General features: G+C 38.6%; 1 protein-coding gene across 3 annotated transcripts in view; it reads right to left on the reverse strand.

The window, feature by feature from the left end:
* Positions 1-18600, reverse strand: part of DYM (dymeclin) — a 221406-nt gene that overhangs the window by 46455 nt on the left and 156351 nt on the right. The gene's annotated exons all lie outside the window — the stretch shown is intronic.

Below are 18600 nucleotides of genomic sequence, written 5' to 3' on the forward strand. Positions count from 1 at the left end.
CACTAGAGGCAGTGTCACAGAATCACAGAAGGGATGAGGTTGGAAGGGACCTCTGGGGATCATCTAGTCCAACCCCCCTGCTCACACAGGGTCATCTAAAGCAGGCTGCCCCAGACCCTGTCCAGATGGCTTTTGAGCATCTCCGAGGATGGAGAGTCCACAGCCTCTCTGGGCAGTGGCAGTGCATCCTCTACCAGAGGAAACAGCCCGGGAGCAGTCTGGTCCAAGGAAAACAAGCAGCATGGCACCTGCCCAGGCAACAAGCCCAACTACTTTCACACTTTGAAGAACTGTTTGCCACAGAGTTTGACTTCAGTAGCCGCTGACAAAGAAAACAGAAGAGCTGTTTATGAGGACTTGTGTATATTTGAGTGAAGGTACAATTCTACGAACACAGTCAAATGCTTTTACCTTTACTTCTCATGCAACTTTACTGTACCGTGTTTACTATCTGGCCAACCTACAGTTAATCTACAACTCAACTCCTGGCCACATCTTTGCCTTCATCTTTTCTTCAACCTATGCACTTGCTAACTTTCAAGTTCCCCTCCTAAATTATTTCACGTTAGAATATTTTAACTTATCTCTATCCTCCTATAAAGTCTGATTCCCAATTAAAATTTCCAAGACGTTAGTGGAAGTTCCCTTCTTGCTGTAATGGTTCTTGGTGATGTTTCACTCCCTCTGTACTGTCCACACTCTACCTAGTGTTGAGGTTTTTACGACTGGGAAATGTGTTTTAACTCTTGTGCTGCATGCTACTCTGTGCAGCTAATGGTGGCATGGAAATGACCGCTAAAACTGATGGCCAGTTAGTTACTTCACTGAACGAACAGCAGTCAGCAGATTTCAGTCTAGCTCTGCAAAATCACCTGGGTACCAAAACTCAGGTGTTCCAGCTTCCAGCTCTTCGTTCTCTCCTCCACACCTGCTTTTTGAGAGAATCTGTTTTGGCAATATAGCAAAACTTAAGCAGGAAGGACAGAAGGTGACCCCACTTTGCCAAACCTCCAGTCTGGTTATTAGGGAGATGTGACAAAGATCTCGCGCTTCCAGGGTGAATGCTATGACCTCTAAGCTACTCTATAAGCAGGGCTCCTCTGTTCTAAAAGGAAAGAATGACCAGTCATCCAGACCCAACAGGATGACCGAGGTGCCTGTGTGCAGGACAGAGATTCAGACTTTGGCATTTTTGTGAGACGGAGATTTGGTATCACGGCTGCAGATGGTGCTCAATTTCAGAGAACAGGATTTTAGATAGTTCCCCCCATTTCATCCCAACTCAGAGCTCCAGTTTTTCCAAACTCAGTTCTTGGGAGGCTCTTCCCTTGTCCTATACTAGAAACTTAGGCATCTAATTCAGGTACAGAATTCCACTTTGGAAGGGAAAGGGGTGACAAGTCTCCTCCCCCAATAATTTCCAAAGGCAGTAAAATGACAAATCAAACATATACATCAAACAAAGCCTGAATGTGGGCTTAGGAAAAATAAATGATTAAGTAAGGCATTTACTCAAGATCAAGCTTACGAGGCCAGTCTAAGCGCACTCGGAAGTTCCCGTGCAAGGAGACCCACCACAGTGCTCAGAAAACCCGACAGGCACCAGCTAGGGACTCAACAGTGCTATGCGGGCTATTCAAGAACATGGTATTTCCAAGCCACACGCAACTGGACAACAAAAAGCAAACATTATTTAGTAGAACTAAACTAGTCATTTTATAGTGTCCCACAAAACCTTGGAGGCAACTGTTGCTAGGGAAAATGTTAATGACATTGTTCATCCTCAGAAAATTGAAGCCGAAACTTTGCGAATCCGTGTTTTTCTCAAATCATGCTTGAAATATTAATGAAGTTTTCTTGCTGCTGAAAGGAGACATGTACTCTCTACAGACTCGCTATTTCTCATTGAAATTAAGCAGTATTCCCTAGAGGTATGCGAAGATTTTGTTTAGTTTGACTGGTTTAACAGGAAAGGACAAGTTTCACATGCAACCTTAACTCCACCATATAAAGATACATAGATCATTATGATATAGCTTTTAATTAACAGAACCTGTCTACCTTCAGTAGACTTCAAGGACTTTAGAGATGTTACTCAAGCGAAAAAGTTTCTGATTCAAGCACTACACATACAACTTAGCTGTAAAATGTCACCAGCAAAATTGTTAGGAGGTGTTATGTAATAATTACTGGTACATGAACTGAAACTTCTACATTTCCTAATTCATTTTTTAAATTACATAGCAGGTCTTATATAACTTTCACATAAGGTTTCATATTTTTGCATTTAATATATAAGTGCTACTTAATGAAATCTCTAGACCTAAAAGTGTGTTCCTTAAAGATGACTTCTGACAAGCCTCTGAAGCAAATGATCCTCCAAAAAGGAATACCTGGCATCTTTTGAAGGCAGCTACAGTTGATAACAAAACCCCAGACATTTGTGTTTTAGCACGTATTAGAAGTCCAGATTTAAGGATCCTTCTCATATCAGTCCTTATTATATCATACCCAATTACAGCAGGTTGTCATTTTTCTTACCCCATGCGATATCTGAGTTAAATGAAGAATTGAAGCCCTTCAAGCAAGCCCATCAGCAAGAAGAAATAAGCTTAGGGTGATAGCTTGAAAATATTACATTGTGCAAAAAGAAAGCAAAAAGACCATTTAAACCAAACAGCGTCAAAGTATCAACAGTACCAATAGTGGCACTCCCAGGTTCCCCTAAGAAACTAAGAAACCATCTAAGAAACTAGTTGAGAAAGTATCAAAACCAACTGAATAAATGCCTCTAACTAAAGCTGTCAGCTGCCCCAAATCAGGATTCGGAAATTCTGCGCTGATCCCTCACTGGTTATATAGAGCAGTTCAGCACCTTTGCCTTGACATTCAAAAAACTTCATTGGCTTGGCCCTAAGACAGTTGTGTCCTACCAAAAATACCGTTCTTATCCACTTGGATTGTACTGAGGGAAAGGAACATCATGACTGAGGCAATGGAATCCGAGTCCTCAATAATAAATATGGACCGCACCAAATTTCCACTATTTCTATACTAATCTCATCAGAGAAATACTTATTTCTTTGCCTAATTTTTCCTGGAGCACACACAAGTCATGCCTCCTCACCCCCCCCCCCCCCAAGAAAGCCCTGTAAAGCTAAGCCTGTTTTTTTCTATGATTGTAAGCTTTTGCCCTTAGGGCAAAAATTGCTTTTGAAATTTCTGTGCAAGCTGTAAGAAAGTGAGTTTGCCAAGCAGACATTTCAAGTCATTACAAATTGGGGAAGCGTCAAAAAAAAGAAAAAAGAAAGAAAAAAAAAAAAGCGGAGGCCATCTAGCACTCCTCTGATGAGCTGTCAGCGTAAGAACACTGATTTGTTCAAACAAGAAAAAATTACCGCAAAGGTAAACTAAGTTGAATAAGACATTAACAGAAAATCACCGTGAAATACAAAGAAGAAAACTGGAAAGGCTTGGTCTCACATTTCTTTTCATAAGTAATTAAAAAAAAATTGTAATACAGTACGCAGGAGAAAACAGTCATTTGCTCATGATCTTTGTTCCTTAGGATTAATTTGGTAAATTGTTAGTTAACTGGTGGCATAAAATCCCCCAAGGGTGCCATCTCACCAGTCTCTTTTTTCTCCCACTACAAAGTTAAAAGGGATAAAATGAAGTGCTAGAAATCAATGAAGTGACATTACCCAGTGATAAACAACCTCCTGACAATATTAGACATGATTAAAAGCAAACGAATGAAAAAGGTTGATTTGGCTGGCTGCTGTTCACATAGAAGGGAAAAATGTATATGCAGGAAACTTTTGGTGAACTCCTTAAATGTTAGCAGTGCAGGATAAAAATTTCAGGTTTCAGATAATAAGACACTTGATAGGGACTATGGTACAAGATTCCCAAACTTATAAGAGGAGGAATATGCTATTTTATATGGTATGAGAGCATGGTTAGAAAAATCAACCCAGAAATACAACTCTCTATGAGACCAGTTGACATACATACTACACCTATCTGAATTCTTTAAATGTTATTAAATATTTTGAAAATTCAGGGAAGACAGATAAACAAGGATGTTAGAAAGCTACCATATTAAAAAGAAAAATGGCATTATTGGTCTTCTGAAGTGATTTGCATCTAAAGGACCCCTAGGAAACCCCTTTTGAAAGGCGTAATGACGTGTTTTTATCTGTCTGCTCTTACCTTACCACATCTTCAAAACTGATCACTGCTAGTAATGCTATCGTTTATTTTATTAAGCCCAGGACTGGTCTGAAAAAATCACCAGCACCAAATTTCCAGACCCGCTCTCCCAGGTTAAAGAAAAAGCAAATAGGAAGGAGATGAGCAGCAGACTTTTGAGAGCTGATAGCAGGCAAAGCACATGAATGGAGTAACTCTGAGATTAAATGTTGTCTTTCCTACATTCCAGCTTATTTTTAAAGTGCATTCCCTGGGATGCCGATAAGAGCCCTGCATCTATTCCGATAAACACCAAAGCTGATGACACTGCTCAACTTCCTGTCTAATGGTCGGGAAGCACACAGTCATAGCATTAAATAATGCCAAAAAATGAGCGTTTAACTGAGATTAAAAAAATAGAGAGATTCTAAAAGTCTGTGTACATAAGTAAACAGCCAAAATGAAAAAAAGAGATATTTATAATCAATCCTGTTATTATAAGGACTTCAACAGATAATTTTTCAAATATTAAAGCAAAACACTCTTCATAGAAAGATGGAAAAAACTGCACTGCCAACTAAATGTAGTAAAATTTCCTGAAACGTTTATGAAGACTGACCTACTTTGGGACAAAGCTTATTTCGCATAGCCGGTTCACAAAGCGTGGCAGTGACAGACGTAGGCAAGGTGTCAGACCACGGCACTCGAAAGAGAGCAGCACTTGTGCGCCTCTGCTGTACACCCAGCGTGGAGTCACACAATTGCTCTACACCAAAATCCTGCCAGCGCTTATGATTATTTACCTACAAATTAGGCTAAAGTTTTCTAATGAAAGCTAATTAACAGATAAAGAGTCAAGGGCAAAGTGAGATGGCTTATTTATTGTGAAAAATAACTTTGTTTTAGAAATACCAGTAAAACTTCTCAGGGCAACATGACAGGCTCCTGTGACAGGAGCCTTCCTATGGTTTTGATATATCATAATCCACAAGATAAGCGTGGGAACAGGAAAGCTTGGAATTATTTGTTCAGGCAACAATTTGCCTTTTTCTCCGGATTGAGTAAGCACCTGATTTCTTTTCAACTGCTGTGGATAAGATGCTGGTGAGGAGCTTAAAGACTTGCCTTGAGGAACTGCAGCACGCATTCGCTCTTTCATTTTAGCAAGAGTGAACATAAATAAAAGTCTTAATAATTATGTATGTTGCAATTAAAAATATATATATATATAACCTGCAATGTTACAATCCATCTTTTTTTTTTTTTCAAAGAGAGAATAAGATGGCTATTTTTTGTTATTAGTGAAGAGTTTCTTTCAGGTCAAGTGTTTGGGTTAAGACACACGCAAATGCTCAAGCAGAGCAGGCTCTGCACACACCGCACCAGCTTTGTACCCCGAAAAATGCAGCAGAATACAGTCTCCTTGAAAAAGTCATAGGCTTCAGGAGCAGGCTGCAGCTCACTCTGCTTGGATCAAACCTAAATACATCCTACAACGATTTTGGAAAACCTCCGCCACGTTCCAGTGCCGTATCTGAAGGGCAATGAAACTCTTTCTTGTCTCCACTTTGCTTCACAGCAGTGTAGCCAGCCAGTCAACCCCATGCCTCTCCCAACGGCGCAAAGGATAATAATAGAGCAGGATTAAATAAAGGTAATAGATCACAGCCTTTTCTCTTAGGAATGCTTCAAAAGACATTTCCCTGAAATGGAATATTTGGAATTTCACTGGCAGAAAACTGGTGTAGAGAATGACCAAGACATTTATTTATTTCCTCCATAAAAAAGTTAGACAACGTTATGTTGGCTTTTACATAAATCTCAAGGGGAAAAAAAAAGAGAGAGAATTTATGTGTTAATGAAAAAATCCCCTCCTGCTTTTCTTTAAAATTAAAGTCGCAGGGTTAAACCCTCAAAAGCCAGACACCATCTTAAAGATTGAAAACATAGCCTCTTCTCCCTATCCCAATGGGTATATGGATTTTTAGATACAATTTAATTACAAGGTCACATAAAGGACTCTATGTGATGACAGTTAACTGTCATGTTTTTATCTAATTCATAACATGTTAACAATTGTTACTTTTTGTCCAATTTCTGGGTTATTGTTCCTGTAGTTAGTTAATTCTGCAAAAGAATTCATATTTACAAAAACTGATTTAGCATATGAAAGGTTCAATGTATTCCTCTACCTCTCCTAGCTCCTAAACCACAAAGGAAGGAGAACATAAAAGAAATCGCTAACTACGTGAAAGGGAAATAAAAGTTTCTCTTTCCAGCTGTCTGTGAAAAACCTTAGGGTGACTTTATAGAATTCAACAAACGTGAAAAATAGAGACTCTTCAAAAGTTCTGCTCCTGCACACTCCAAATTTTGACAGGTTTCCCCCAAAAGTTAGTCCACAGAGGACAAGAAGTTGCCACTTTCAATAGGGATCAACAAAATTAAAATTCTCTATTCTCCATTTCTTTAATACTTCTCTTTAGGCCAGGGGATTTGATCCTCTGCTGGAGGAAATCAATTTTCAGTAAGTGTCTTTCCTTTCTTCATGTGATGTTCCCCATGAGCACAGGAGAGGAACCAGCCCTAGCAGAGTATTTTGGGTTTTGAATTCCTGCCTGCTTCAATTATTCTGCTTAGCAAAACCTTTTTATTCCTCACTTTGTTGACAGACAGTCTTTCAATCTCGTTTGACTCATCCCTTTTAAAAGACTTCTACTTTCCTTCATCCCATCATCCGGTCCCTCGGCCACCCACACTCCCAATTAATAGCAGTTAGCTTGCCTGATAGCGTAGGTGGACATCCATTAACGATGGACCTTAGCGCAAGAACCACCCTCGCTGAGACACTGAGGGATAATACCTCCAAGATAACAAATTGTACACTGGGGTGACTTTGTTTTTATAAACTGGGCACAGCTGGAATAAGTGCGGCTCTGCACAGGTCAAAAACGGTCACTTTTTCACTTTGGTGTGTTCCAGGTCAGACAGATTCATCTACGGTCTGAACCACGCTATCTTCCTCATATTCTGCTTTTTAAAACCACTAACTCTTGTTTTACCTGCAGTTCTCTCATTTGCCTCCTCTGGCCGTCTTTTCAAAGATGGAGTTCTCAAATTCCAAGTGATCGATATCTGAAGAGGTCTGTTATGCTATTTTTTTACACCTATATAGTACTTTTCAATATAAATGGATTGATTTTTTTAAGACAACAACATCCAACTGAAAGATTTCCAAAACCTCACTGGCTAGTCCTTGCTGTAAAATATGAAAAGCAGCAGTCTGAAATAAAAGGCGAGACATCAAAAATTTTAATGTTTCACAAAAACCTCACGTAGGAAAAAGTAAAAATTAAGTATTAGGTACTAAGCAGCCTAAAAGGGGTTGAACAGATTTTCTTGTGTGTCCATTTCCTTTTCTTTATATGGCTCTATGTTTAAAAAAAGACCTACTAAGATGTTTATAACATATGGTAACATACTTCTGGTTCTTAAGTGTTACACTTTTCCATCAAAGCCTTGCATTAGGAATGCTAAAATGTTGCTTTACTACATCATCGAAATACACAGAAGGTACAAAAATAAATCTCACTCTTTTCAGAAATGCTCCACTTTGGAGAGCTATTGCACTGAATTTGTGTGTTTGTCAGGAGGTTTGACAAACGTCAACCGTATGCAATTAGCAACTTTTCCTGAAAAGTTAACTGAACAACCCCCTCCTATGAAGGAATAGGACACGCGCGCGTGCAAAGCCTACTAAAGACCAACCCAACAAGTAAAGACACTTTTGAAGATCAATATTGTCACTTTTTTCATCCAGGCACTTCAAAATTCTCCATTAGTCTGAATTAATCAAATGTTGGCTTTCAAGGTAGTAATAAATAGTATTTACGGAGAGGCTTGTGAAGACTCTTGATGACGATATACTCAGTCTACAGCTTATGCTGAACCACACTTCAGGCTCTTCTAAAATCAATACCTTGCATCAATCCTCTCAAATGCAAAACAAGCAGATGCACACTATTAAATCAGTGCACAAAATTCTGTCGTTTAATCTGGGGATGGGTCTCATGCATTTTAAAACAAACTCTCACAACTTGTTTAGCTATAATCACCTTCTCTTTTAAGGACACTCCTATAAGAAGTCTTATCCAAAACATTTCTTCTGAGTACAAAGATGGAAACAAGTGCCAATTATACCCTCTTCTGCAAATTATTGATAACGTCCTATAACTATGTAACTGTTAGAAAAGGAAAATAAGAAAAAAAACAAAAACTTGATGTTAACATTTAGCTTTCTTCAAGTGTGTGGAATGATCAATTTATTTATTTATTTATTTATTTTTTACAAGACTTTAGTAGCAGTTTGTATTACAGAGAGATGGCACGTTCTGATGTACTGCTCTACCTGCTAATGTCAGAAGTTTTTTCCACTTCCTGAAATTTCCATGTCTCATTAATTTAAAGAATCTTTTTTTTAAATCAGATGATCCTAAAATCATCTGCTGCAACACTGAATATTCTAAAACAAACTGCAGATAGTAAATGTGGTATTTTCCCAAGTAATGAGAATTTATAAGTGAAATAAGGTTTAATACAATTTGTACATGTAACACACAAGACAGGAGACCAACGAGACTTCTGTGGAACTCCTGTACAGTGAATGAAGAACATTTTTGTGGATTTACAAACTACAACATATTTGTCCAAAAATCCTTCGACCACAAGCACATTAGCAAAGAGGCAAGAACATAAAGACAAACTGCAAAAATCATTAGTCCTCCATACTAATATTCAAAAGTTTAAACCAACTGAACTCCGCCAGCATCTTTGCCACAGAATTTTAGGATAGTTTTTTCTTTCTGTTTAAGGATAATTTATGCAGACTCTTCTCAGGAAAGTTTCCAATTGATTTCAAGGGAAGAACTGATTAAGAATTCGGACAGAACTGCAGAATTTTGCTATTTCTAAACAAAAGAGCTTGCTTTAGATTTGGGTTAGATTGGTTATTTGAGTCTATTCTGAAAACACTATCTTTTGATGGTATAAAAATAGAGGGATTAGGTAGGAGTAATATTCTCTGAACTAAAATATAATTCATCTGGAGGAGGGGATGACTAATATTTAGCAAATGTATTTATAGGCCTCTGGCTCAATATTGGAGTGGAGATAGACATACCCAAGAATAACCTGATACTGAAAATGTCAAAAGCCTGCTCAAAAGCCATCAACTCAGAGCAATCAGAAAGAAGGGAAGTTAGCACAAAACAAGGCAACCTCCATACTGAATGCAACTTAAATTGCACACACCTTGCAAAAAACTATTACAAATATCACCATATACCACCTTCAACAAACGACATCCTAAAGAACGTTTTCTTTATAATCGTATTTGAAGAAGTTTGTTAAAGTAGCCAACAAAAGGATCTGAAAATGTGGAACATCTACATCACTGTGTGGAACATCTACATCTACTACTAACAGCGCATGGCTAATGTGATCAAAAAACCCCATACCCACTTTTTTAGTAATGTATAAAAAAAGAAGAAAACATATACAAAAGTAAGATTGAAGTGCTTTTGTAAAAACTACATGGCTTCTGAATTTCAAAGAAACATTATGACAAAATAAATGACCTCAGCTTTTCTTGTTGGTATTTGTCAAATATGGACATATGTCAATAGGGAGTCTTAATTTAATTTGGTGAAAGTTCCCCATTCTGCCAATGGTCTATTCAACTGCAGCAAAAGAGCTCATACATATTTAGTATGCTCAACAAAACTACTGATAAGCAGTATTTTTACAGACTACCAGCTAAACAATATTAATTACATCCCACTAACTCTCTCATGGCCGACTAATTTATTTGGAAGTTAGTTTAATTTTATTTCTACATCGTTAGTATAGTCGTCAGATGACCCTAGAGAAGACTTCCTATTTCTGAACATTTTAACTATAGCATGCATTTAACATTATCACTGGAAAATTAATTAACATTAAAGAACGTTAACATTAGGAGAACGTTATCTTTGGTGGAGTTCTGCATTAGCACATTTCTCCAAACAATTAAAAACAATAAGGTAGACCTGCCGTATATCCATGTAAACAGAGAACATGTTATAGGACACCAAAACACTACAGCTCTTATTTACTGCTCGAATATTGTTCAGATCGATAGTGAACGAAATACTTGTTTGTTACATGTTGCATAGGCTAAAAGCGTTAACTCTTTGCACATATGTCATCCTCCATGAAAGCATGCCAGCATCAGAAGACCCCATAACCTTGCTTGAAAGGTCAAACTACTACATGGAAAAAGATGGGTTAGTGCCCTGAAGGGGACAGAAGAGGATTTATATATGACAACGCAATGGTAGACAAATACCACGGGTAAAAGATTTTAGTACATGGTTTCTAATATTATATATTTCCAGAACTTTAATTTTGCTTTAGTTGCTTAGAAAAGTCATGATTAAATTGCGTATACTGAAAATAAGGCTCACTTCATTCTTTTGGATGTATGGTACTGTCATCTTTCATCCACTGTAATATAACTGAATCCCCCAAATTTATAGCTTTTAGATTTGTTTCATCGTGTTTAAAAGACAGTTAATACTCCAGTTCACAGACCTTATTTCAACTACTCTTTAGCAATCCCAAATTTACAAAATAAATATGTAGACCTTACTTATAAAAGACAATTCCTTTCTAGAGAGTAAGTGAAATACGGGAACCATTCAACATCTACCCATGTATAGCAGAGATTAGTTTGGTTCTGTGTTGGACAAACTGGAGTGAAGGACCATTTATGAAGTACTTGCAGCTTTGAATATAATCAACTGTAATAACAAGACACAAGTTACAAAAAAAAAATCTTTTTTTGAAACCACTTTTGTAATACTGCTTTTTAATAACCCTCATAATGGCCGCATTAGAAGGACCCCAACTGAAGTCATTCATCCCACATAAAACAAACATTGCTTTTTCTTCTTAGCTTTGTTTTACAAGCTACATTATTTCCAGATGACGCTTGAGGGGCCTAAGAGTTTCAAGAATTAGATGCTTAAGCAGACAGCTGCTTTCTATTTACCATATAAATCAAGGCTAAAAATCAAAGAAGAATCTAAATATTGGACTTCATTTAGCCCATTATGGAGCACAAACTGCGAAAAGAAAAGAGAGGAAGAAGAAATACAGAAGTCTCATCGCACAAATACAAAATGTAATTCTATTTATTAATACAAAGAGAAGAATTCATTGATGCTTGAGGAATCCCAGGCCTCCCTAGAGCGTTAGCCCCGCACAGCAGGTAAGTTGAACGAGATTGGGAAGGAGCCAGGAAAGGAGAAGCCGGCTCTGATCAGGAGCGCTCGCAACACCACCGCGCTCCGCTACCGCAGACTTCTACGCCCAGCTCCCTGCATCCGAGCCCTCAACATCTCACTTCAAATCATCAACGTGTATTCATATCTAGACCTCAGCTAACACGGAAAGAGCCAATTTTGGACAACAGTTTAAAGCATGGCTCTTCATATATTCAAAGGAGTATTGTTTTAAACACGATACAGCAAACCTACACTGTGTTGTTTCCACCACTGAAAAAATCCCTCCACTGTTCAAGTGCTCAAGTGACAGTCCTGTATAGGAAATAATTGTAGGTCTCAGCACTAAATGGAATTATATTTAAAATCTTTCCTGTTTTAAGCTGTATTTGGAATGAAAACCACATTTGATTTTTATAGCCAATATTTAGGAAGCAAAACAAAAAGTTAAACAGAAATGAATTTTACAATTTTTCCTATGTGGCTAGCAATGAGCTTACCTAAGCTATTTTCGATACATACTACTTCATTAGCCAATGACAGGCTGCAGGTAAAATCCCCGTGGATGTTGGTTAGGTAACCTGAAAATAAAGACCTAGAATTTGAAACCTCTCAGCAGACAGCAGCGCCTGGGTGCTCCAAACTGCAAACCCTGTCGTGGGTGGTGAATGAGTCTGAAAATATGCTCCAAGGAGTCTTCATTTAACTAAGTCCTCAAGTCCACCACCACAAAAACAAGGTTGAGCTCCTACTGCCATAAAATTCCATCCATGCTGCATTAAATTATGTTGAAAGAAATTCAGAAACCAAAGTTATGTAGCCAAATATATATCGAAGACCCAAGTGATGATGCTTGTCAAATTATTTGACTGCAAAACCAATTTTTATTTGTTTTCCTCAAATTTTACATAAAAGAAATTCTTGTATTAAATCTGGGAGAGAATTCTGAACCCTTGGCATAAGCTTGTCAAAATTCAAAATTCCTCCCTCCCTCCCAAGAAAATACTGCAGCTCAAAAAACAGGTCTGATGCACTGCTTTCTGTGGGAAGTCCGCGTGCCTCTGGTTATGCTGCTACATAACTATGATTTAACAAATTACAATAGGCTGTAAGAAAAAATTAAAAATTTGATATATTTACTTCAGTAATTTTTCTTTATTTGGACTGAAAGAAGCACAATTCTCAATTATTTTAATTACAGGCTATCTTGCTAGTTAAAAGCTTCAGTAAACGTGCTTTCACTGAATGTAAGAAAGCTATAAACAATCTAATTGGGTTTTTCACATTTCTTCAAGTCTGGAGATACTTGCGGAGGGGGACAACCTGGCAGAAGTGTGCTATTTCAAAACATATAATTGCTCCCACAAAAATATTGCCTATTAAGAAACTTATTAAATGACTAGTAAGCAAAGTACCAGCACGTACAAAAGTACCAATATAGACTGAGAATTGGTCTAACCAAGCAGCCTGCATCTGAGGACAGGATTTATTTGATGATGCAGCTTTTTGGCAGCAACACCAGCATATGGGGCTCCCCTTGCCACTCCTCTGGCCACCTCCGACTGTATCTTCCTACGTGTATCGTGTCCCTGTCCCCATCAGGCCACCTCCATTCACTACCTTGCATTGACCACACTTTATCAGGGCTTTGCTGTGCACTGGACCAGGGAACCGATCTAGCTTTAATAAGCAAAACCACCCCATGCCCATTATCCTTTTCTTTTTTAAAGCCCCCCAAACCCCAACAAGAACAATATAAAAACCAGCTGGGTCAGTTCCTTATTCTAGTTCACAGCTAGAAACCCAGAGCTGTGTTGGTACATCAGAGACCTAATGGTAGTCAACAGCAGATACTCACAGAAGGACCAGGAGAAACATGGCGAAGGAGGATCCCAGCATATTCTTACCACCACCACCAGTCAGCAGATTAGGGACTGCAGACTAGGTCGAAAACTTAATTTTTTATACTAATGCAAACAAAATACAGAAGAGACGCTATTACTGTTTGAGCACTCAGAAATTAAGACATGACCATGTTGCCTAATTGTTATTTTTCCCTTTGTGTGTATGCACAGGCACACTATATCACAGTATTTTAATCCACTGGATCTCTGCCTCATATGATGTGCACAATGGACAGGGCTCAATTAAAGAATACAGATGCCAATTTTTTCCCTCCCATTTCCTTCATGGCCCTACAAAGGGACAAAGCTATTTATCACAATTAGTTTTCCAAGTCTAGTATCCACAAATGAGTAGAAAGACATGCAAAGGAAGATGAGAATATAAGCAACACCTAGAATAGTTTTATGTATGATTTACTCCTGTGTGCGCTTTATACCATGCAAATTCACTTTTGGATTAGAGAACACAATAAGAAAAAGTCATGTATGAAAGTGAATTAAAAATCATGAGAAAGGCATGTTTAAAACACATATTCAAAACTGGTCTGAATGAAACCTCTGGACATAAATCTGGGGTAGAGAAGGCAGTCTCTGCATCATCCCTTTTTTTTAGTTCCATGCTGGTAGACAGTGGTGGAACAGAGAGATGGAAAAGAGAAAATCCTCCTTCAATCATTAGAGGTTTCTGGACTTAAGACACTTGAGTTATCTCAGTTCCTAGGATCTACAGTCCTTAAGCTTCTTGGGGCATTCTTGCACCAATCTAACACATGCTTTCAGACAACATACAGTATAAAGGTGGGTTTTCAAAAGCAGACTATGCTTGCGATGCTCAATCTAAGTAAATAAAACCTTGTCAACTGAGTTGCCTCAGATTGAGTTGGAACCTGAGTAATCGCAGGAAAAAAGCCATGCAGAAAAGTACATAGTCTTCCTTCAAAATACAGGCAATAAACTCCAGTGATTCTATTCCTCCCTAAAACAATACAGGAGTACCTCGGAAATATTGCGGGTTTGGTTCCAGATCACCACAACAAAGCAAATATCGCAATAAAGCAAGTCACACAAATTTTTTGGTTTCCCAGTGCATATAAAAGTTATGTTTACACTATACTGTAGTCTATTAAGTGTGTAATAGCATTATATCTAAAAAATATATATACATACCTTAATTAAAAAATACTTTATTGCTAAAAAATGCTAACCATCATTTGAGCCTTCAGCGAGTCACAATCTTTTTGCTGATGGAGGGTCTTGCCTCGATGTTGATGACTGCTGACTGATTAGGGTGGTGGTTGCTGAAGGTTGGGGTGGCTGTGGCAATTGCTTAAAATAAGACAGCAATGAAGTTTGCCGCATCGATTGACTCTTCCTTTCACGAAGGATTTCTCTGTAGCATGCAATGCTGTTTGATAGCATTTTACCCACAATAGAACTTCTTTCAAAATTGGAGTCAATCCTCTCAAACCCTGCCGCTGCTTTATCAACTAAGTTTAGGTAATATTCTAAATCCTTTGTTGTCATTTCAACAATGTTCACAGCATCTTCACCAGGAGTAGATGCCATCTCAAGAAACCACTTTCTTTGCTCATCCATAAGAAGCAACTCCTCATCCATTAAAGTTTTATCATGAGATTGCAGCAGTTCAGTCACATCTTCAGGCTCCACTTCTAATTCTATTGCTATTTCCACCACATCTGCAATTACTTCCTCTACTGAAGTCTTGAACCCCTCAAAGTCATCCATGAGGGTTGGAATCAACTTCTTCCAAACTCCTGTTGATGTTGATATTTTGACCTCCTCCCATGAATCACGAATGTTTTTAATGGCATGCAGAATGGTGAATCCTTTCCAGAAGGTTTTCAATTTACTTTGCCCAGATCCATCAGAGGAATCACTATCTATGGCAGCTATAGCCTTACAAAATGTATTAAATAATAAGACTTGAAAGTTGAAATTACTCCTTGATCCATGGGTTGCAGAATGGATGTTGTGTTAGCAGGCAGGAAAACAACATTAATCTCGTACATCTTCATCAGAGTTCTTGGGTGACCAGGTGCATTGTCAATGAGCAGTAATATTTTGAAAGGAATCTTTTTTTCTGAGCAGTAGGTCTCAACAGTGGGTTTAAAATGTTCAGTAAACCATGTTGTAAACAGATGTGCTGTCATCCAGGCTTTGTTGTTCCATTTATAGAGCACAGGCAGAGTAGATTTAGCATAGTTCTTAAAGGCCCTAGGATTTTTGGAATGGTAAATGAGCATTGGCTTCAACTTAGAGTCACCAGCTGCATTAGCCCCTAACAAGAAAGTCAGCCTGTCCTTTGAAGCCAGGCATTGACATCTCCTCTCTAACTATGAAAGTCCTAGATGGCATCTTCTTCCAATATAAGGCTGTTTCGACTACATTGAAAAATCTGTTGTTTAGTGTAGCCACCTTCATCAATTATTGTAGCTAGATCTTCTGGATAACTTGCTGCAGCTTCTACATCAGCACTTGCTGCTTCACCTTGCACTTTTATGTTACAGAGACTGCTTCTTTCCTTAAAACCTCATGAACCAACCTCTGCTAGCTTCAAACTTTTCTTCTGCAGCTTCGTCACCTCTCTCAACCTTCATAGAATTGAAGGGAGTTAGGGCCTTGCTCTGGATTAGGCTTTGGCTTAAGGGAATGTTTTGGCTGGTTTGATCTTCTATCCAGACCACTAAAACTTTCTCCGTATCAGCAGTAAGGTTGTTTAGCTTTCTTATCACTCCTGCGTTCACTGGAGTAGCACTTTGAATTTCCTTCAAGACCTTTTCCTTTGCATTCACAACTTGACTAACTGGTGCAAGAGGCCGAGCTTTTGGCCTGTCTCAGCTTTCCACGTGCCTTCCTCACTAAGCTTCATCATTTCTAGCTTTTGATTTAAAGTGAGAGATGTGCAACTCTTCCTTTCGCTTGAACACTTAGAGGCTATGTAGGGTTATTAATTGCCCTAATTTCAATATTGTTGTGTCTCAGGGAATAGGGAGGCCCAAGAAGAGGGAGAGAGACGGGGGAACAGCCGGTCAGTGGAGCAGTCAGAACACACACAACATTTATCGATTAAGTTCGCCATCCTATATGGGCACGGTTCGTGGCGCCCCAAAATGATTACAGCAGTAGCATCAAAGATCACTGATCCCAGATCACCATAACAGATATAGTAATAATGAAAAAGTTTGAAGTATTGCGAGAATTACCAAAATGTGACACAGAGACACGAAGTGAGCACGTGCTATTGGAAAAATGGCGCCAATAGACTTGCTCAACGCAGGGTTGCCACAAACCTTCAATTTGTAAAAAGCACAATATCTGCAAAGCGCAGTAAAGAGAAGCGCAATAAAGCGAGGTATGCCTGCATTTCCAACTGCTGTCCTCCTCCTCCCTGCCCTCCTGACTGATGCCATCCTAACAATAAAAAGGAAGAAATTCAGCAAAGTATCTATCGCCCCAGCAGCACTTCACAAACTGCAGCTCTCAGCTGCCTCCAGCTGTATGGGGATGGCTCTGTACCCATCCCCTGCAGCATCCTGGCTTCTCTCCTTGGTTGCAGCATTGGCATCCAAACAAGCAAAGAAGTCCAAGACCTATTACAAAACAGTCTTCAAAGACTAAATTTATATATGCATACCAATATGTATTTACATACACAAACATATATGCACACACACGTGCAAATATATATGCACATGCATGTGTGCATATATATATGTGTGTGTGCATATATGAATATATATGGGCACATCATGCTGTTTTCTTTCCTCCGAACTTTGGAATGGTAACTTGTTTGCCTAGGCAAGCAAATCTAAGAGTCTCTTTTTGTGAAACCAGTATCCTCCCTCAAGCAACAGGCCACATAGAACTGTAGTCCCTGCATTAGGAATAGAAATTAGTGTTAAAAATTTTGGCCCTACTATCTCGGCATCTGAAGGTGCCTGATGGTTGACTTAAGGCCCCACAATGTCTCAGCCTACACCGAAGCAACATCACTTTAGTATGGAAGCCAACTGAAACACCGCAACCGTCCAAGACGGATCAATAAAGAACCACGAGATCAAAGGAGGAATGTGAACATGTAGCGATGCCAATGGCGAAGTCAGGACCTGACGTGACACTGGGCTTAATTACCACTAAAAAATACAGCCCGAGCACCTTACCAATCAAAACAGTCAGAAATGCTTAACGCATCCAAAATATGGGAGCCCTCACAAGGGTGCCGCTGTGTCATCAGGTCATATTGATGGAGAACCGAACCCAAGGGGAAGGGCCATTTGCCACGTCAAATGCTCTGCAAGGTATCTGAAGGCTACAGGGCATGCGGTTGTTCATGCTCATGCTGGTGAAAGAGCTTTAAGACAGCTTGGGTATCATCTCACAAGCCAAACAGAAGCTGTACATCTCCTCCTACTCTTTAAATACAGACAAGTGTGAGGGGCATCTTTCTGGAACATCTGAGGTTCCAAAACAGCTGAGAAATTAAAGGTCTGATAGCAACTTCTGAGAGGCCCTAAAACCCCAACAGGTGTTGTAAGGAACTTATGATTTAAGCCACAATAAGGTAGCAAGGATATACAGGAAAAAGCTGAAAGTGATTTATTTATTCTACAAACCAGCCTGTCTCTGAATAGCAAAATGCCTCTAGTTTCTATGTTGCATGCCAAACAGTAGTAAATAAGAGATGCAGGTTAAGAAACCCCGTTAGTTGAATTAAACTTATTAAACTATTATATAAAATAAATCTTTTTTTTTTTTTTTTTAAAGGAACTTCTATACTTAACACTAGAGTAATATAATATGTAAAGTCTCAGACAGGTGTGTCCTGGAACATGTAGTAACTCTCAAAATAAAATAGGTGTTACATTTTTATCCTCAAAAATTCAGAGCAACCAAAAAAGAAAAAAAAAAAATCAAGATAACTTTTTTGCACAATATTATATGAAAGTTCAAAGGAGTATAAACCAAAGACACTTAAGTAGTACAAAGACGTTATTTAAGTCCTTGCAAGTCTCCATCTTGTAATGAAGCTAGAGATTTTCCAACAACCATGCAATTAAATTACAAAATCACAGACTATGTGTGGGCAGTGGCTTAGCAGACTGGTAAGAGCTGTGTATATATACAAATGTTCAGAATACGCCAATTTGATCCATGACTGC

Source organism: Apteryx mantelli, chromosome Z (genome assembly GCF_036417845.1).
Source record: "Apteryx mantelli isolate bAptMan1 chromosome Z, bAptMan1.hap1, whole genome shotgun sequence".
Classification (NCBI taxonomy): domain Eukaryota; kingdom Metazoa; phylum Chordata; class Aves; order Apterygiformes; family Apterygidae; genus Apteryx; species Apteryx mantelli.